At 35.4% G+C, this 21,785-nt stretch overlaps 1 long non-coding RNA gene across 1 annotated transcript; it reads left to right on the forward strand.

The window, feature by feature from the left end:
- The first annotated feature begins 7 nt into the window (after positions 1-7).
- Positions 8-9,890, forward strand: LOC121325043. Its single transcript, XR_005951294.1, has 3 exons — positions 8-46; positions 2,530-2,587; positions 9,602-9,890. It is a non-coding gene; the product is annotated as an uncharacterized LOC121325043 (long non-coding RNA).
- Positions 9,891-21,785: the final 11,895 nt, after the last annotated feature.

Here is a 21,785-nt window from a genome sequence, read left to right on the forward strand (position 1 = left end):
CAAAGCACGCAACCAAAGCTACACTGGACTGGCTATGGAATAAAAGGTAAATGTCCTTAAGTGGCCCAGTCAGAGACCCGACCTAGAGACTTATCCAATTATGATCTTTCAATTTTGTATTTTTATTATATAATTCTTTCCTCAATGAAAACTTTTTTTCCTCCTTAACAGTGTGGAGTATGGTGTGTAGATAAGTGGAAAAAAATCCTCATTTAAATACATGAAACTCTGAGGCACTGACACAACAAAATGTGAAAAAAGTTCAAGGGGGTGTAGACTTTCTATAGGCACTGTATTAGTTAAATGCGAAAAAAAGTGAATTACTCAGCACAAAACAAGGTGTTCCCTCAGCTGAAGCAGGGAGACCCTCAGTTTACACAATTATTGAGTACCAATCTTTATCTACGATTTATTTACTTTTCTTTTACCCTTTTGATATCAAATAATTTAGATGTCACACAGTTGTTTTTAGAATGGAGTCAACTCTGCAGAGAATTGTGAGATTGCAAAGATTTAACCCAGAAAATTGGTAGTTTCATAACACATTTTCGTTGTCAATTACAACATTATGGCAGTAAAAATGTAGCTTTCATGTTGTGAAATTAGCACATTCAATAAATAGGTTCGTTTTGGTTTAACTTAATAACTACCCGCATTAAAAACGATCATTAATTTGATAATGGAATCTTACAATAACTGTTACTTTACTGAGCTGTACAAAACTTGTTTCTGCAGATGGTTTGTAGATTGCTTTAATTATTTATTTTTTTTTATCATTGTTACAATTCTGGACTTACAAGTAGGGAAATAAACTATACGGCTAGATACCATGGTTACATGGCTCATGTTAAAATTAAGACAGTCGTGGGAAACTATTGTCTTGTGCCAAAATGCAGACAAGGGGATTAACTACTCCAGTGAACATGACAATCTGTGGCTGAAATTCATCTCTATACTTTTAATACAGTGGAGTTCAAGTATAGCTGATCTCCATCAGTCAACAAGCAAGGCTGACTGCTGAATAACAGTATCATAGAATTTCCACATCCACAAAGAATATATAAACCTGTCAGTGTAGCTATTTTTTATTTTAACCTGATCCTTTGTTCTATAAAGGCAATAACTCAACTTTACCAGTGTATTTGTTTTCACCTAATAATAACATTCAAGTTAAACAGTTCTATTTTTGATATATTTAAGTACTGTATACACGTTTATTTTATTTATTTATTTATTTATTTATTTTTTTGTAGTGCAAGTGCTTTTAGTAAGTGATTTATCTTGTTGCAGAAATGTGTTCTGGGAGTTACGCATTGAAACAAAACTTGGTCTATCATAAATAAACATTACTGTGCCTGTCAGGACCTGTATAAATAAATAAGCATTGCTGTGCCCATCAGGACCTGTGTAAATGAATGATGCGGAGAACGTGGTGCATCAATATTATCTGCAGGGAAATATTCAAATTCTGTTCACACCTAACCATCAAAACATGATTGAAATGTTCAAAATATTACATTCTGAAATGAACTGCATAACAATTTCTTCAATAAAATACAGTACACTTGCAATATCTGTATTGACAAAATAAACTACTGTTTTATATTTATCTAACTATTGAAGATCCTCTTCCTTGTGCAAGCAAATAATGCAAGATCTGTTCAGCAATCCAAAATATATTGCATAAAGTTGGCTTGCAAAACCTGCCACAAAAGTACTGTTACATTTAAGAAATTGTAATGAAGTCACTTATGATATCTGCAATTACATTGATTCCATCTTCATTGCACAATATGGCAGACCCTTCCATTCAAGAGATTTTCTTGGAACCAGGTTTGTAACTGCATACCTAATTTGATGTGATGATGTATTGAGATACCCAGAGTTTTCTCAAATGCACACATTCTACTGTTTATGTATTATTATTGTTATATCTGTTTTTTTACATTTTAAAATAGAAAACACTCAATAGTAATTCAATATTTAAAAAAAAAAAAATCAGTAACAAATGTTTTGACTTCAATTTTGAAATTTCACTGGGTGACTTGAATCCCAGTTGATAAAGTGTAAAGGATCTTTTAATGGTCCGGTTCATTTTATTTTCTTCAATGTTATACCATGGTTTGCATTAACCCAATGATGTCCTGGCCTAATCTGCTTTTGCATGAAAAAAAAAGATTCACGTAAATGGCAACATCTAGTCAACGAAGCTGTAAAATGCTACAGACTTGCAAAGTACAGTAGTGCATAGTTGAAATAATGTGTAATTGAAGTCAATCTGAAAACTTAAAATAGTCTCAAACAACAGTACAAGAATGACAATCAAATGATATGGGTATGTGGGAGACTTGCTGTCAGCCACTGTGTATGTTTAGAAGTGAATACGTAAGTATCCAAGTTTTGTGTTGGGGCAGGCAATATTTCCAAGTACATTTGGGAAAACTGACATTTTTTGTGAAGCAACAAATATGCAAAGTAAATAGAAATCCGTGCCAACATTTTAACAGGTCATTGCATTTCTGTTTTCAGCTGCTGTTGAGTGACTATGAGATTTGCTGCTATGACATTTTCACTGGTATGAGCAAAGGTATGTTTCTAATGATGGGAAGAACAAATAACTGGGTTTTATTAATTATTAGTACAAAACTTCATGCCTACTAAGTATCACTGAAGCGAAGCTCTGCAATTTGGGGGAAATGTGTCTGATGATTTATTTGTATGCCTTAAACTACAGCAGTTTAATGACATATCAATTTATAGTCCATAGAAAATGTGTTCCCAGACACACAGAATGAAATTTAGCACTCTTCCTTGGAGTATTGTAATCATGTGTGTGCAGCTGTTACAGGTTATTCCACTATAATTGTAATAATTTATTTTTACTTGCCGTTACAGTAAATGTGAGGTGGGTGGGAGAAGCATTAATAGAGTTGCACATGTGCTTTCATTTTTAATTTTCCAAACAAGATTTATTTTTATACTCCATCCTTCAAAACAATGAGTAAAAAAAGCAATACTTACAAAGCCCTTATAACTTTATTTGCTAATAAGGAAGCTGTGTGGTCCGATGTTTAAGTAAAAGGGCTTGTAACCAGGAGGTCCCTGGTTCCAATACCAGCTCAAGTCACTTAACCTCTCTGTGCTCTGTCTTTCGGGTGAGATTTTGTTATAAGTGACTCTGTAGTTGATGCATAGTTCACACACTCTAGTCTCTGTAAGTCGCCTGGGTAAAGGCATCTGATAAATAAACACATTAAAATAAATAATACACAAATGTGCACGGTTGCTAGATGTCTGTACATACTAAAATAAAAGAACAAAGTTTTGATTCAGATGAAATACATTTGTTATTGCTATTGAGTGTTTAATAGATGGTAGCTGTAAAGTCTGCTGATGTGTGAGAACATTCACTGCAGACCCATTGCATGTAAGGCAGCAGATATTCAGCAACAACATTTTCAACAACTACACTGCTATAGTGTTTCACATTAGCTAGTGTCTCCACCTGCAAGAATACATTGGCTGGTCAGTTTAATCTGAACTTCTGGTCACTTCTGTAGTAATTGTACTGTGCACTGGCTTCTTGTACCACAATCGATAATTCCACTGTTAGAAAACAAAACAAAAAAAAACTTTGCTTAATTCTTACTATGAGATGCCTGACTTATGATTTTTTTATTATTATTTTTTACTTGACTCTGTTTCATTAAAATACACTATGAACTAGGAAGCAACAAGTTGTAACAATAATGACATTATTGTAGTGCAAGGATAGTGCATAAGGGGAGTGTCCAGAACATGGTTCTCAGGTCAGGCAAGTCCAGTACATAGTAGGAGGAGTAGATCAAGAGATCTACAAGTGCAGTCTAAACAGGTGGGTCTTGAGGAGGCTGTGAAAGGTGGTGAGAGACGACACAGTCCTGAAGTTAACCGGCACAGTTAATCCACCACAGGGGGGCTAAGGAAGAGAAGGAGCGGGTACAGGAGGGTGGAGAATGGAGGGAAAGCATGGTCAGTCGGCCAGTAGAGGAGGAGTGGAGAGGGCAAGAGGGGTGTTGGGAGACACAAGAGATTGGAGGTAGAAGGGGGCAGTGTGATGAAGAGCGCGGTAGGCAAGAACAGGGGTCTTTAATTGAATGTGAGCGGAGATAGGTAGCCAGGGGAGGGTGTGAAGCAGAGGAGTAGCATGAGAAGTAGTGAGGTTGGGAGAATACACGACGAGTGGTACAATAGGCAGGTAGAGTACACTAACACAGAACAAAGATTATCCACAACTGGTTTGTTCCAAAAATTGGTTTGCAAGCTTAAGGGGCTCAATGGCCTCACTCCTTCGATGTAATTTACATCCATTTTCATCGGGGGAAAGAAACTTAAGCCTTGAATTATAAGATGCTGTTTAATACATGCAAGAAACACATTGCCTGTAAGATATAAATGCATTTATTTGCATAACATTAAAATGTAATGCCAGTTATAATAATTTATGATAAGCCATATTCCAAGTGGATTGAATGTCTCTCATGTAGGAATTATCCTGTCTGAAACAAAAATATTGCCTGGAGCATTTTAAATAATTTTGCATTCTATTACTAATACAGCAGAAAAGTTTGAATAACAAAGGAAAATGTTATATTCAAAGTACAACCAAATTAAGATGGCATTACTTTGTAAAGCAAATATTAATGCAGTGAAAACCTAATTACAATGTAGATTTGATTTTCACAACAATGGCAAGGACATGTACCTTGTGCCTTTTTAAAAAAAGCTTCTTGTACCTCTATTCAAATTAGAGATGTTGTGCATTTATCCATTACTTACTTCTAGTCAAAATCATTATATATTATATATTTTATATTTTTCCATCCATTCCTAGTCTCCTGCATTTGGATTGCATTTGGCTGTAATGCTATCAACTCTCACTAATACAAATATTCAGGTACAGTGTGATTTAATATGCAATCATGAGTAGCCTGCCTCCTGATCAGTGGCACTGAAGCTTGAATGCCCTGTTATCTCATACAGGGTGCCTGAGTTGCTATTGTTTTTGGTTTTAGGCAGTAACAGAAACTGAACACAGATAGATAGCTGAACAGGACATTAGTTGTTTCCTTTGTGGTTGAGTCATCGTTGTTCCTTTATTCGGGTTGGGCTAGGGGTTCTCATTGTTCTCTTACATATTTATAAGTCTCCCAGTCTTTTTCTTACTGGACTATTGTTCTACCCATATTGATAATGCACAGATTGCAACTGGCTCAGAATGCAGAATTGAGAAACTTGGTTAAAACTGGAAGAAGTTAAGTAAAGTAGCCCAGTTTAGGCTAGTGCCTCCTTCAGTGTAAGCATGTCTGCTTAACTTTCTTATAGTTATAGGCTCCTTTCACATTAGGTTCAATTGATGGCATTAGTACGATATCAGGTTGCTTTAGTTTGTTTGGATGTTAATGGGAAATATCCAAAATAACTCTGTAAGCAGTTAAAAAAAAAAAAAATGAGGGTCAATTGGACAAGCTAGTTTTACAGCAGTGTGAAACGTAATGAAACTGAGTTATTTTCTAATGAAACTGCACCAGCAATCAAACAGAAGTAAGCAGCAAAATATGCATACTACTCAGTTGGAAGAATGCTATATCCATTCAGTATTTTTTTATTAATATGACAGTATTATTGTATTGCCTTGATATAACATTCCATATCAGTTAAGTACTTCATCTTTAATATGTATTAAGTACATTTAAATATGATATGTTCATTTAATAGGATTGTCCTAATCCTGTAAAGTAATTTATTTGTTGTTTATTTGTTCATATACCTTTCCTCGGCAGACGTTTCTTCTCTGGCAGTCACAATGATTATTAGCATTACATATGTGTCCTCAAAACTGTAAAACTCACTCCAGAATTTTTCTTTTTATAAAGAAAAAAAATAATAAAATGATCTGACTAATATAGCATATCTGCTGTAGGGCTTTGAGAAAATTGTGAAAAATAAATACAAATATCAGGAAGATGCCAACAATTTTGTTTTTGTTTTTATCACTTAATCTGTTATTACTACTTAATTTCTTAAATTGTACAGCATTTAAAAATGCAGTGAAAAGGCAGGATGGGAGCAATCATATTTATGAACAAACCCGTTAGTGTTGCATGAAACTTTTAAATGTAGCAGCACCATGCTGGAATTAGCTTTCATTTTCAAAACAGCTCGGTTGTGGTTGTCCTTATAATTTGTAAGGTCATACAATGCAGGATTCAACAATAATGTGGCACATGTTACTTTTTTAAATTGCTTTATAGGTGTGTATGATTTGTTAGTTACCAAAATCTCAGTCATCAACTGAAGGCAGATAAGAGGATAATTTCGTACCACTTAATTTGCACCGATGAAACATGACCTGGTTAACCGTAATGATGGCATATCAGATGACAGGTATGGTTGCATTCTTGTAAAAGGATAAAACAAAATACATTTCGACAAGGAATTGCATTAGTTCCATTACTTAGTTGAGCACAGGGTGGTTTCAATAAATACTTTCTGATTTAAATATAGGCCTACTGTGTGATAGTTTGGGTTATTCACTCTATTTAAAACAGTAGGTTGGTGTTTATTTTATATATATATTCCAAAAAACCTCAGTGTTAAGTTGAAAAAAGTGATTGTGGGTGCGGGCAAGCTCAGACCACCACTCCGTTACAACCAGAAAACCACATTTTACACACAGTGTGGTTCCCCCCCATCGTGATTTTTAATTTTTTTTGCACAACAACAATATATAATATGTTATATAGTGCTTCTGGCCTGTGATTGGTTAAAACCTCATCATAGGAGAAAAAATAGGTTTTAACTATTTGCCTCACATTCTTACACCACCGGTCTCCGTCTGTCATGTGATTGGTTCACATCACTGTCAGTCCCGCCCCTTTTCAAAGGAACGCCCACCACCTCCACTCCTAAACAACAAGATAAAATGGCTGAATGAAAAAACTGCTGAACGGCAATTCTGCGACTTAACGCAAAATGAATTACAAAACTTACTACAAAAGAAAGAAAGAAAACTTGCTGTATGAACTGAAACATTTTCTGTTATTTGTTTATGTTATTTAGTTATTTACTTATGCTGCATCAGCTATAACAGGTCAGTTGGAGTGAATGGTGTAGCCACAGTTATTAAAGAGCCTTGCTTATTCACATACAGCCCTGTAAGTAAATAAACCAAAGTGGAAGAGACACTGCAGGAGAATTGATTAATGTATTGATTTTTCCCAGATTCCTTGCACTGTCCACCCTTAAGGAAGAGCTTGCAGTGATGGAAGTCTAATATATGATGGATGTTTAATATATTACCTATAGTTTCCATTTTTGTTTATTTTAATGCTACCCAGTTTTTATACCATGTGTCGCAAAATTTTTATGATTTATTTTTGTTGTCATGAAAAGTTAGTGACTGCAACTTATTTATTTTTTTCATGAAATGCTGCAATGCAGGTAATCTGTATTGCTAAGCAACTGTCTAAAAACAAACTATTTCTACAAACCACTGATATTCCGAAAGAAAAAAGGGTACAGTACATTTATATAAAATGTAAACGTTTGTGGCACAAACACGATATGTCATGAAAAACCATTGCATTCCACATAGCACCCTCTAGCATGAAAAGCACATAATGGCTGGTAAATAAATGGCACATCACACCACCCTCTGTTGTGCTGCGAATTGTTAGGTCTGAGTTCGTGTCACTGCGGTTTCCACTGTATCCTCTATCCCTAAAATAATAAGAAAAAAAAACAGTAAAGGGGTTTTTGCCCTTTAAATCAACTGTTTAATTACAATATGCCCCTTTATAAATTAAGTTTGACACACTTTACATACAGCCCCGCAACAAAAGATGCTGTATACAAAAATAAAGCTTTCCATTTGTCTATCCTTCACCGTCCGTGTCTCACAAAGTGGGTCATAGAGGTTCAACAGGTAAATGAAACGATAACAAGGATTATGGGGAAACCTTTGACCTGCAGGTCAAGGCCATGAATACTGGGACACTGCTTCCATTCTTACAGGAGTGCCACTAATAAGAAAGTATGGATCTTTAAGTTACAGAGTAATTTACAAATTTTGCTTTCTACTGCGTAAATCCGTGAAATGGAAGTATATCATAAAAGCCATCTGCCTTTTCCAAGATCAGATTTAGGTAAATACACTGTTAGATTCCTATTCCTTTTTTAAAAAATCTGTTAAATAAAAGTAGGCTGTGTTCATTCCCTTTCTCAAGGCGCAGTATAATGCTGTTTGTAAGGTAGTGGCTGCTGATACTGGGGCACATAATTCTACTTTGAAATTATTGTGTTACCTTAGTAGTGATATGGTTAGTAGTTTTAAACAAATCTAAAGCATTAGACTTAAAAATACGTGTCAAGAATCTTATGTACTGCTTAATTTCAAATCAGTTCATGATGTCTTTGTTCTTAAGTGTTGCTCCTTTTAAATTACTAACAGAATATGAAGTCCTTCGATCGCTGTAAGTGATTTAGGGCCTTCCCTGGCATGTTTTAAATACTTTTAAAGACAAAAATACACTGGGCACTTATAGACTGCTACTTATAAATAAGTAATGCATTAGCTGGATGTTGCATTGTGCTGATGGTGTCATTCTACATGATCAGAGACTATCCTTCAGATGAGACATAAAACCGAGGTCTTATTGTAAGTGACTCTGCATCATCAGCAGCAGTTGTGATGCATAGATTCACCCTCAAGTCTCTGTAAGTCACTTTGGATAAAAGCATCTGCTAAATGACTAAATAATAATCTGACTGCCTGGTGTATGCTTGCGACTGACTGGATGATATATATATCAGCTTAGCTTCAGCAGGAAACTACATATGTATGTGTTATCTATCTAATATTAGTTATGGAATTGGATCAGTATGGGGTTCAGACTGTTCAGACAACTTTTACATTAATGTCGTTTTTGTCTTTTTGACCTCGAAGGTGAGGCCATAAGTTTTGCACGTTCAATTGCAGCTGTGTTACTTATTATCATGTTATACAATAGTAACACCTAAAGTGACAGGAATTCTGATGTAGTTAAAATATTATACCCTACTGAATTGTTACATGGAATTGTATTATTCCGATGCATGTTATTGATTGCTAATGGTTGCTTGCAGTGGTCTGTTGATACTCTGTATACAGTCAGACGTAATCGAAAACTCCCAGCCCTAGTTATACAGATGAAATTCCATCTTTCTAAAAAGTCAGTGTTTTTTACTGTCACCTTAGAAACATTTAGAATTAAACAAGTTTAAAACGGCATTTCAATTCCAGAAATATGGTGCAACAGATCATAAACAAATCAGTGGAATGCATTAAAGAACATGTATATTGAAACTTACATGGTTCTGGTGTTCACTGTAGTTTTTAGTATCAGTTTTTTTTCCCTGGTTTATGGTGTGGTGCATTACAATAAATACTGTCTGGGTACTTCTGACCCTCAGAAAAGTCTACTGATCTCCAGGAGATGGGGGTCCTCCAGGGTCTCCACATTCCATTCAAGAGGCTGGGGAGGTTCTACACACAATATTTCTAATGTCTCTTTTGGAACAGCACTCAGCGGCAATACAGTTCAAGTGTGGTGACACAAGAATGGATCCCGGACAGTGTTGCCTGCTACAGCTGCCACAGCTTGGACTCCTATCTGGCTGATCCCCTCCACTGAATTCTGCTGAAAGACCTGAAGCTAAAATACTTCTCAAACTGGAACTGCACTGTTCTAGCCATACAGAAGAGGTTTATTTGCATTGTTTTTCAAAAATAATTAAATAATTATTTACTGTTACTTTCTTGTGTAGTCTAAATTATTATTATTGTTTTTGGACAGAGATTGCAAAATCTAAGCGTTGGGAATAAAAATATTCATGTTTGAATTATTTTTCAAAATATAAGCAAATGTTTTTTGTTTTTAATATGCTTGGAAAACAAAAATATAAAGTACAAAAAATAATTTACAAAACGTAAAAAAAAAATAATAATAATCTTTTGTCAAATAAACCCAGTACCATCAAATTACCCATTATAGAAAGGAGTGTACGTGTGTTATTTATTGCTGACATAATTTATAAATTCTGTTATATAGACAAATACATTTCAAGGTGTGTCTATTCAAAAGTACAGTATTGTGTTAAATCACTGTGTTCTAATGTAAAAATTAAATTAATCTTCACATAATGTCAATGGATTAGTGCAGATATTTTCATATTTTCTGGGATTTAATCATTTTAGAGGAGTTATACATTTTCCTCCCTCTGAACACATTGTCGGCTAGTTTCACACTCTGTTTAGCTCAAATCTTGCATAATCGTACCTAAATTAACATGTAATGTTGTTGAAGCTGCCACCCTGGGATCCTTCAAGAAGCTGCTTGATGAGATTCTGTTTACAAGAAAGTTTACAAACGAGAGGAGGCCATTCGGCCCGTCTTGCTCGTTTGGTTGTTAGTAGCTTATTGATCCCAGAATCTCATCAAGCAGCTTCTTGAAGGATCCCAGGGTGTCAGCTTCAACAACATTACTGGGGAGTTGATTCCAGACCCTCACAATTCTCTGTGTAAAAAAGTGCCTCCTATTTTCTGTTCTGAATGCCCCTTTGTCTAATCTCCATTTGTGACCCCTGGTCCTTGTTTCTTTTTTCAGGCTGAAAAAGTCCCTTGGGTCGACACTGTCAATACCTTTTAGAATTTTGAATGCTTGAATTAGGTCGCCACGTAGTCTTCTTTGTTCAAGACTGAACAGATTCAATTATTTTAGCCTGCTTGCATATGACATGCCTTTTAAGCCCGGAATAATTCTGGTCGCTCTTCTTTGCACTCTTTCTAGAGCAGCAATATCTTTTTTATAGCGAGGTGACCAGAACTGCACACAATATTCAAGATGAGGTCTTACTAGTGCATTGTACAGTTTTAACATTACTTCCCTTGATTTAAATTCAACACTTTTCACAATGTATCCGAGCATCTTGTTAGCCTTTTTTATAGCTTCCCCACATTGTCTAGATGAAGACATTTCTGAGTCAACAAAAACTCCTAGGTCTTTTTCATAGATTCCTTCTCCGATTTCAGTATCTCCTATATGATATTTATAATGCACATTTTTATTTCCTGCGTGCAGTACCTTCCACTTTTCTCTATTAAATGTCATTTGCCATGTGTCTGCCCAGTTCTGAATCTTGTCTAGATCATTTTGAATGACCTTTGCTGCTGCAACAGTGTTTGCCACGCCTCCTACTTTTGTGTCGTCTGCAAATTTAACAAGTTTGCTTACTATACCAGAATCTAAATCATTAATGTAGATTAGGAATAGCAGAGGACCTAATACTGATCCCTGTGGTACACCACTGGTTACCACACTCCATTCTGAGGTTTCTCCTCTAATCAGTACTTTCTGTTTTCTACATGTTAACCACTCCCTAATCCATGTACATGTGTTTCCTTGAATCCCAACTGCGTTCAGTTTGAGAATTAATCTTTTGTGTGGGACTTTGTCAAAAGCTTTCTGGAAATCTAAATAAACCATGTCATATGCTTTGCAATTATCCATTATCGATGTTGCATCCTCAAAAAAATCAAGCAAGTTAGTTAGACATGATCTCCCTTTCCTAAAACCATGTTGACTGTCTCCCAGGACCCTGTTACCATATAGGTAATTTTCCATTTTGGATCTTATTATAGTTTCCATAAGTTTGGATATAATAGAAGTCAGGCTTACTGGTCTGTAGTTACCTGGTTCAGTTTTGTTTCCCTTTTTGTGGATCGGTATTACGTTTGCAATTTTCCAGTCTGTCGGTACCACCCCTGTGTCAAGAGACTGCTGCATGATCTTGGTTAGCGGTTTGTAAATTACTTCTTTCATTTCTTTGAGTACTACTGGGAGGATCTCATCCGGCCCAGGGGATTTGTTTATTTTAAGAGCTCTTAGTCCCTTTAACACTTCTGCCTCAGTTATGCTAAAGTTATTTAAAACTGGATAGGAACTGGATGACATGTGGGGCATGTTGTCAGTATCTTCCTTTGTAAAAACTTGTGAAAAGTAATCATTTAATATATTTGCTATTTTTTTTTCTTCATCTACGATTTTGCCATTTGTATCTCTTAAACATTTAATCTCCTCTTTGAATGCTCTCTTGCTGTTGTAATATTGGAAAAACATTTTGGAATTGGTTTTAGCTCCCTTAGCAATGTTCATTTCTATTTCTCTCTTGGCCTTTCTAACTTCCTTTTTGACTTGCGTTTGCAGTTCTGTGTACTCTTTCTGCGTACTTTCTTTTTGGTCCTTTTTTAATGCTCTATAAAGTGCCTTTTTTCGCTGAATATTTTTTTTAATTGATCTATTAAACCATTTTGGCAATTTAGTTTTACATTTAGATTTGTCTACTTTAGGGATGTAATTGTTTTGCGTCTCTAGTACTACATTTTTGAAGAACAACCATCCTTCTTCTGTGGATGTTTTCTCTATTTTACTCCAATCTACTTCTGTTAGTCTCTGTTTCATACCTTCATAGTTTACTTTTCTAAAATTGTAAACCTTAGCTTTAGTCTTTACTTTTGGGGTTTTAAAAAACACTTCAAATGAGACCATGGTCTCCACTGTTGGTGCTAATCTGGGTCTGTGAAACTAGCTAAATATCTCTGGCAACCCAAACCCTTCTGTTAGCATGAGGGATTTCAATATTGGCATTGATGCTGACTCTACAGATAAATCTTGCCTCTTTAATGCTTTGCTACAACAAATTCTACTAGCTCATTCCCTCATTAACAACAGATTTAAGTACAACTGTTATCCATTAAAATATTGATCTTTCCTGTGTCAGAGCAGGTGTACTTAGCACATACTATTCTTACCACAAGGCTAAAGTTAATATGTTGCATCTTTGTCAGTGTATAAGACATGTCATCGTATGCAGTCCAGGCAAGAGAACAACCTGACAAAGAGACATCCTCCGCGTAATTTATTAACTTACTGTAAAGCACAAAAATGACTATTCTACTCCAGAATTGCTATTAAATGTAAAAAGTGCAGCTTTTCTTCAATCTCGAACTAACTTATTAAGCAACTTGCAGGCGAACAAGCGAAGGTCTAATGAGGGGTACTGTTTTCTATTAGGTACTTCCCAGCACTCAGTTTCATTGCTAAGGGGTCTACAGCTAACTTCACTGGAGAAAAAGTCAGCTAATTTTGAAGTGAAAATTGAATTAATTTCATTTGAACTCATGTAATTGTCCATTTATCAGATTTTTATTTTCCTGGCTGGCCTATTTCTAGATTCTCAGTGGGCTGTTCTCACCACTGTGCTGTGCATCACTTAGTGTGCAGTAAATTAATTATCTGTGTTGTCCTTGAGACTTTTTAGCTGGGTACCCTTTGTTGTTTAACAGCAGCCTGCAGCTCTTGCTCTGGTATTAAAGTACATATAGCTAAGAAAATAAGTCCAGTAAATATTTTTCTAATATGTATTACCATCACTTCATAGATTTTACATTTTCCTCTATCAAGATTTTTTAAACGTGTGTTTGATTTTTAATGTTATAATGTTTCTTATTTTCTTTCGTAATGATAAAAGAACACTATGGATATTAAATGTTTTTCTTTTTTTATTATTTTATAATTTGCTTAGACGCATTTGCTCGCATTTGAGTACCAATCACTGCTTTTCTTGTGACTGATGTGTTTTCAATCCAGACTTAGTTCCTTTTTGCAATCTTACAAAGTTGATCAGACGTGAAACATTGCAAGGAGCATTCATTAAATATTCTTCACTAACAGCTGAGACCTACAGAATGATGGATAGATAGAGAGATAGATAGATAGATATGGTAAGATTTACTGGAATTATTTTGTTGGTAGCGTGTGCTTTAACAGTTTTTATACATTCATCATGCTGAAATGTGAGGCAATGCCCATTTGAATGTTAACCCAATTCACATTAATAAGAACTTGCAACAGTGCAAGACACAAAGGTAAGTCATAAAAAAAATGTTCTTAGTCTATAACCCTTTCTCATGATCACAGTCCACACAAGTGGGCCACTGGATGTTCTGAAGTTTTTTCCTCAAAAAAAAAAAAAAAAAGCAGGGCTTGTGTGTTTTTCTCTCATTTTTTCTTCTTGACTTCAGGATCAGTAGCTGCAATTTCCTTGCCTGTCAGCAGGTTGCTCTAAGTGCATTATCTTCCGTCTCTGCTGTTACAGATAGCACATGAAGTGATTTTTCACCGAGCAGTGCAGATATACATGCCAGATGGGTATTCATCCTCTGCCTTTTCAACACCCAAATCCTCAACAGGACTGCTTACATAAACCTGGCATTTCTTCATTTTAAGTTTTTTCATTGTGATCTCACACTGTGCACTATGTAACTTTCTGTTCCAGTCTGCAAAATACATTTTCCACTATATCCGAGAAAGCATATTTGTTTTATTTTTTAACAGCTTGCATTGCATTGTCTGTCATAATCAGTAGGTTTTATATATTACAAACCGTATGCCAATTAATGTGATAGTAAAATTGATTATTTCATGATTCCCTAGTGTATCCTATTGTAAACTAGTATCTAATAGCAAACTTGGATGCAGTGCATCAGTGGTCCTCCCACTATAAACTGCAGGCCACATTAGGAACACAATGCTGTACTGTATGGCTAGTTTATTAATCCAACCAGTCACCGAAGCAGCACTTGTCATTTACACTATGGCAACCTACTAGGCTGCAGAAGCAATATCATCCGAAAAAACATGTCTTGTGGATAATATGGCTACAAACTGCTGATGCTGTTTAATAATTAAGCAACAATAAAACATTTTTTAAAGACGATTGTCGTATCTCCCTGTTGTCCAAATTACTTTTGTAGTTACTGTACACATGTGACACTCCAGAATTCCTATGTGAAGAACATTGCAGTACAGTACATGAAAAACCTATGGACAGCACAATACTATAAGAACATTTACAAACAAACGGTCTCCTGCCCTCTCTCCTAAGTCTGTCTCCACTTAGTTTCCAGCTTGTAAGATTCGAAGTTTCATATAAAAATGTAACCATTTAATGCCCTCTCCTTGAGTAGCTTTATAGACAGGGACTGGGAAAGCATGACAAGATCTGGTCCCTTTGTAGTTAAAAGGACCCTTTGATTTTCCAAGTGTTTAACATAAGGGTTATCAAACCCAACAAAAGGCCGGTTCTCACGAACAGACAACTGGGATCTGGAGCTGGAGTTTATCACATAGACAAGATAACAAACACGGTTGCTACCTCTATGCCTGAGTACCCTTGATTATGTATGAGCTGCTTTGCTAATTAAAATACTGATTACGATCGCAGGTACAAGTCTTCGAAGACTTCAGCTGGGCGACTTCCAAGAAGGGGGGCTGGTTTTGCCTTCTATTTTAACCTTCTAGTGCCTTATATATTTCTGTACGCTTTCATCAAGCTCATTTGATGTCGCTGAAGGGTCCTGTAAGGTTAAACCTACAATATTGTTTTGTTTGAAGATTTGTCTGTGCTGTTCGCATGTGATTACGTTCTGTACTGTGTATCATTGGATTTCCTTTGTCTCAGAATTAAACTGTTTTTTTTATTGAAAATCACATCAAGAGGACTGGAATTATTTTGAGAAATAAACAAACTTGTATTATTACAAACTGTTTCCACTGGTCCTGGTTTCTGTGCTGCACAAGAATTGGTCAGGGTTAACTTTCCTTTAAGCCCTGGGATTAGTCTAGTCTAGTTGTTCTCCAGGGCTGCAATGTTCATGTGGTACTGTGGTGGCCGACATTGAACACAGAATTCAAAGTTGTATCACCGGTGCATGGTACAGTATGTGCTTTATTGTATCTTGAACACTGTAATCTATACAGTTGACATGGTCTGTTATTTTTAAAGTCTGTTATGTTAGTAGACTTGTTAAAGGTCTATGAAAGAAGATGTTTTTTTCCAGTGTTTCAGGTTACACAGGTTCTAAATTGTATATGCACATTTATAAATCGAGACTGGCAGCTTACTTCTTTGAAATGACATTTTGTCTAGATGGCCTTCTCCCACATTTTAATATTTAGTTTATTGAATTAGTGTGATATATGCAATAAGGCCCAACAGAGTGCCCGTATACGACGAAAAACCAACAACAACATCACAGTCATTGTTTCTGTAAAACAACTGATGATATATCCATCTGTAACACTGAAGGTAAAACAAGCTTATAGAGAGATGCAACCTAGATTTAAATAAACAATGTCAGAATAATCAATGATAGGTAGTATTTATATGTATCAAGTATGTACCACTAGCTTTATCCATCCCTCATGTGCAAAACAGTAGACTTTGTTCACTGAACACATTGTAGACTGGACTCCCTTCCAGTTTTAGATCCTCATTGAGGCATGCCATCACTGACCTATTCTGATTTCAGCGTTAGACTAGACACCACCCCACGTCTTCATTAGGGTATTCTATGCCCGACTGGCATGTATATAAAGCACATTATAGCTTCATATTGTTCATTGTAGGTAATGAACAATAAGCAAGGATTAGGCACAGTGACCCGAGAATAATGAGACTTGCAATGTTTTCAGTAAAGTACCCTTATACCACACATGGAAACGGCTCCTTTATCAACAACTCGAGTTGTCCATCATTCGAGTTCCTGGAAAATTCAGATCTATTCGAGGGCACTCGAGTCAACTCGAGTTGGCTGGCCATGGAAACGAGCAATTACTTTATAAACCTGGAGCTGTGTTGCTGGTCTGCAAGTGCAAAGTCACAGTTACTGTTCACGTGCACAGCATGTGAAGACGCTAATTAAAGGGTATGCTCTGCACATGTAGGTGGCGTGCAAACAAGGAGTATAAATGCAAAGGCACATGTGCGAGCCAGGTGTTCGAAAAAGGTTTCTGTTGAGTTCTGTATGCTGGATGATGGAATAAGGAACGTATTGTTTTATACAGTTTATCCTGGTTCTGTCTCCTTTATTCTCTCAAATACACCATACCTGGTGTTTAGATAAATGTGTAATATTTTAAAAAATAGGAAACAGATTTTAAAAAGATATATTGTTTTGAGAAGCCCTGGACTTGGGGACATGTGTTTATTCTCAGCCGCAGTAAGCAGGAGCTTTACCTGGTTCACAGGTATACCAGCCTTCAAACTGAAATGGTATTTGAATGCATGTTAAAACGAGAGAATTTTTATTGTTTTGCTACATGCTGCTCCAGAATTTTACTGATGAAGCAACTGTAATTAGTTGGGACCCTGTTTAGATGATTGATTTTTTTCAGGGCATTGTAATCTGTGTTATACTGAAATGCATTGTCTACCGTATGTTTCATGTTTTCATATGGGGGAGGGAGACAGTTACAGTATGTCTGTTACAAAGACAAACGTTTTGACAAAGTATTTTCCAATGAAATCAATATTTTACACCCTTTTCATAGATTTATGAAATAAGTATGTTTTTTTACAGCTGCTATTAGCATGGATTTGATAACAGGATGCAGCTTGTATGGACTGCTAGGCCCGGATTAGTGAGAGGCAACTATACTGTATTGTAATGTGCTCCAGAAAAGTCATGAATCACTATTAATTTTGCGAATGCTTTAATGAAGATCTTTATGATACATCCTGCTTCCATTCATCTTTAACAATACTGCATATCAATGCATATCAATATAGACTTTTAAAAAAAAGATCATCTAGTTTAATTCATACACTAAAACCCCATGCTGTTCATGTCATGTCACAATTGCAGAACTAGCAAAACAAAGTCAATTAATCTCAGCTTCAATGAGTATTATAACAGAGTGGAACATCAATTTCCATAGCGTGTGAAGCCATGCCTGGAAACTGACATAGAAAAGCAGAGGGCAATTTCACCTTCAGTGTCCCCCCCCCCCCCCCCCCTTTGTGTATCTACAGGCACCATATTGGCTTTTTATTAACCTCCAAGCAGATAAGACACCCCGGGCTGAGTAATAATCTTCAGTAACAAGACTGCCAGGAACAGCCACAGGATACAACCGTGACACATTCCGATAAAGTGCACACTTTGAAACCGCCTTCATCTGAAAAGATTGTGTTGCTTTGTCGTGTTACTTTATTTTTAGGTGTTTATTTGCTTGGTTTACTTATTTATTTTGTGTAGTAGGATGAACAGGGCATACATTTAGAAGCAAATTATTACCTAAAGCCCAATGCAGAAGTCATGGAAAGCGGATTCTTAGGGGACATGTGGTCTTGGAGGGAGTGCAAGGAAGGGATTATAGTTGAGGGAGATGGAATGAAAAAAGGTGAGAATGACATGAAAAGAACAAAGCATAACCGGGTTTGTATGCAGTTTTGAAAGTCTGGGAAAATTATGGAATTTTTATAACAACTTTTCCAGGTCTTAAAAAAGTATGGAAAATATACAATATCGCTCAAGGTCTGGAAAAAGTATGGCAGTTCAAAATCAGCAATGTAAGATAAAAAAACTCACATGATCAATGACGTCTCATGTCATAACTCGGCCATCCATGCCAATCTTGTTTTTTTTTTTTGTTTTTTTTTGTGTGGGTCATACCCATAACTTCGCAAATGCATACACAGCTTGATTTTCAAAAGGGGAAAAGTAAGAATTATTTCGCAAAATGATTTTTAATGCCTGATTTATGCAACTTTATTGATGTTTTCAAAGGCTCAAGGAGTAAGTAAACGGCCCATATAAACCCTGAAAGGGAAGTACTAGGACAAACTAGCCGTCTTGTTTTTTTTTTTTTTTTTTTTTTTTAAATATTTTTTTTTTTTTTTTTAACATTAGATATGCTTTTTTTTTTTTTTTTTTTTTTCTTTTTTTTTTTTTTTTTTTTACCTCTGTGTGCGAGTGCATGCGTATGGATATATCGGGTTTTAATTTCTAATTTAAGAGTGCCAAACTACAAGCGCTAAAACACAAACTTGTCATATTCATGTCCATATAAGGTCATTCTGCTTAGGCGTCACAGGGTTTAATGTGACTTCAATTGGTTGCTGTGTGGTTCTAAGCAATGCAGCGGGTCTAGTAAAATCTAAGACTGTGTTTTAAAACAACTCTTTGGTATTGACAATATGTTTGGCTTTATTGTATTTCAGTTTCTCTAAACCAAATACTGCAGCTCTGGCCAAAAGATTAGCATCACCTTATAGAATTGTATTTAATTTTGCTTCATAAAGTTGAACGAAACCTGCGAAATAATGTTAGCATACAGTTACACCACGATATACAAAGTAACAGTTTTGACACATTTTTCATCTCAACACAGTGATTGCAGAGAATACATTTTACCAGTGTATACAAAAATACCTTAACTGGAGAATGGGTTAGAAATAATAATACTAATTAAACTTAAGCAAGCAGGGAGTTAGGCCAAGTAATAAAAAAATATCAAAACATTATTCTCACTGTTGGGCTTGTCTTGTTTTTTTTTCTCTATAGAACAGTTTTAGGCATGATTCGGTTAACTTTTGTGCTTGTTGTGTTAGCACTAAGCTCAACTAACACAACATTTATATTTAAAGCCCGCTGCGCTAAAGGGGTGCTCAAGGAATGCACTTTGTATCTACTCAGAGATCTACAGTATTTCACTAAAACTGAATGGGCAATATTTTAAAGCTAAGTTAGTTCATCTAGGATGTAAGACATTATTTTATTTCATTGCAGTATGCTCATCTGCTTCTTTTGAGGAAAATATATTTTCTAATTTTTTTTTTCCTCTTTAGAAAAAAGTTGTTTCACATAAAATGTTACTTTTTTCAATTAAAACATGGCATTTGTGTTTTAAATAGATTTTCTTTAAATATGAACTTGAGTGGGCTGTAGAGTTTAATAGCATGATATAGCCTACCGGTGTAACCATGTCTTTTTGCTTGTTTTTTGTTTGTTTGTTGGCAACTAGTCATTTTTATTTTTACTCGCCTATGTTCTTTGCTTTTGGACTGTGTATTTATTAATCAAATTACTAAAATAACTGTCTTAAAGACAACTCTGCTGCATTGTTCTGACCACAATGACGTATGACTCAAATATGTCTGCTTATGGAGTATTTAAAATTAGCATTGTTGTCGAGAATCGTGTGGGGGGTACGTCTGCAATTTTTGTTAAAATGTATTCTTTCATAGGTGGATGAACCCTGGCATATGTTCTTTTATAATCTAGAAATACTAAAAGAAACTTCAATGACAAACATTTGTCATTGAATTGAAGTTTATTAGTTATGGATATTCTTTAATAATCCTGCTAGGCAAAGCCAATGAAATCTGGTAGTTTGATGATGTGTGTGATATTTTAGGACTGCTCCACAAACATTATTACATTAGACAGGCTTTATTACAGTATGTATTCACTGATTTTGTCTTTGGGCTGACTATTTGACATGCCACCACAAATGTATTATCTTGTCTTTACCTCTTTAAAATTATATTTTTTAAATTAATTTTCAACAAAACAAAATTAAAGACATTTATGACAGTATTGTATGTAATTATATACAGAACATACAATACCAATCAGTATTTAAAATAACCATTGTTAACGATAATCAATACATTCATTTGCAACTTTATTTGGTCAGTTCTGAGAGGGCATCAACAACTTGTTGGTATATGTTGTTGTGCTGTTTTGGGCGATCGAGCTGGCTCATGACATCCAGTTCACCAACTATATTTATTAACGTGGAGGGCATACATGCGATGTCTTTGGAAATAGCTGGGATCAAAAAAAGGACAGGAATTAATTCAGTTAGACATTTAAACAGCAAGGGTATTCTCAAACAGCTGCATTAATACTATAACACAGGCATAATGCAGTTCATGGTAAGTGGTTTAGAGAGAACTGTAAACCCACAAGAGGTATACAACATGACAGATCAGACACAGCAAAACACAATAATTAAAAAAAAAAAGCCGCCCGCATTATCATTAAGATAAACTACACCATTGCTAACCATAAAATCCCCATCAGCCACTACTTTCTAAGGTCTTGGAATCCACAGTAACAACTGACCTGCTCCCTTGTAATATTTATAGTTAAGAATAAACACACTCATTAACATTTACAAGTGAAATGCGGGTTTCCATGTGAAACTGGGCATGGATATCCCGTGTGTTTCGTCATTTACACGAGTAAATGAGATTTACCTTATCCCTCTCTTTGACCGTTTTTTTCGGCCACAAACCTGATTTACCCCAGTAATTCTCCCAAACATGCATGCGCATCACCATTTCACATGTAAATTGACCCGCATGGAAACTCCATGAATGTAACAATTTCCTAAAGGCAATTAATTATTTTATTATATGATTATAATAATAATTTTATTAATAATATATTATAATATATTAATAATTTATATATATATATAGATTAAAGAAATATTGAATTATCTTAAATATTAAGATTAATTTAAGGAATTCATTACAAATAATTACAACTGTATACATATCCAGGGAGCACTCCAATATATATATATGGTTAATTATTAGAATGCGCAACCTGTGCTAAACCATATAATGTTCACATAGAGTGCAACACATACCTTATTATATACATATGTATAGCTATTATACTTTTTTCCCCCCATTCTTTGGAGAGAATATCACTTCTGTCAGACAGTATGTCAATCTATGCAGCCCTCCTCTCCAAACTCTCAGAAAATGTGTCCCGAATAAACTTTTTTGCCTCCACAACAGTTTTGAAGAGCTATCCATTGCTCATGTAGGTGATCTGGACCCAAGC

The sequence above is a fragment of the Polyodon spathula genome, chromosome 12, assembly GCF_017654505.1.
Source record: "Polyodon spathula isolate WHYD16114869_AA chromosome 12, ASM1765450v1, whole genome shotgun sequence".
In the NCBI taxonomy this organism is placed as follows: Eukaryota; Metazoa; Chordata; class Actinopteri; order Acipenseriformes; family Polyodontidae; genus Polyodon; species Polyodon spathula.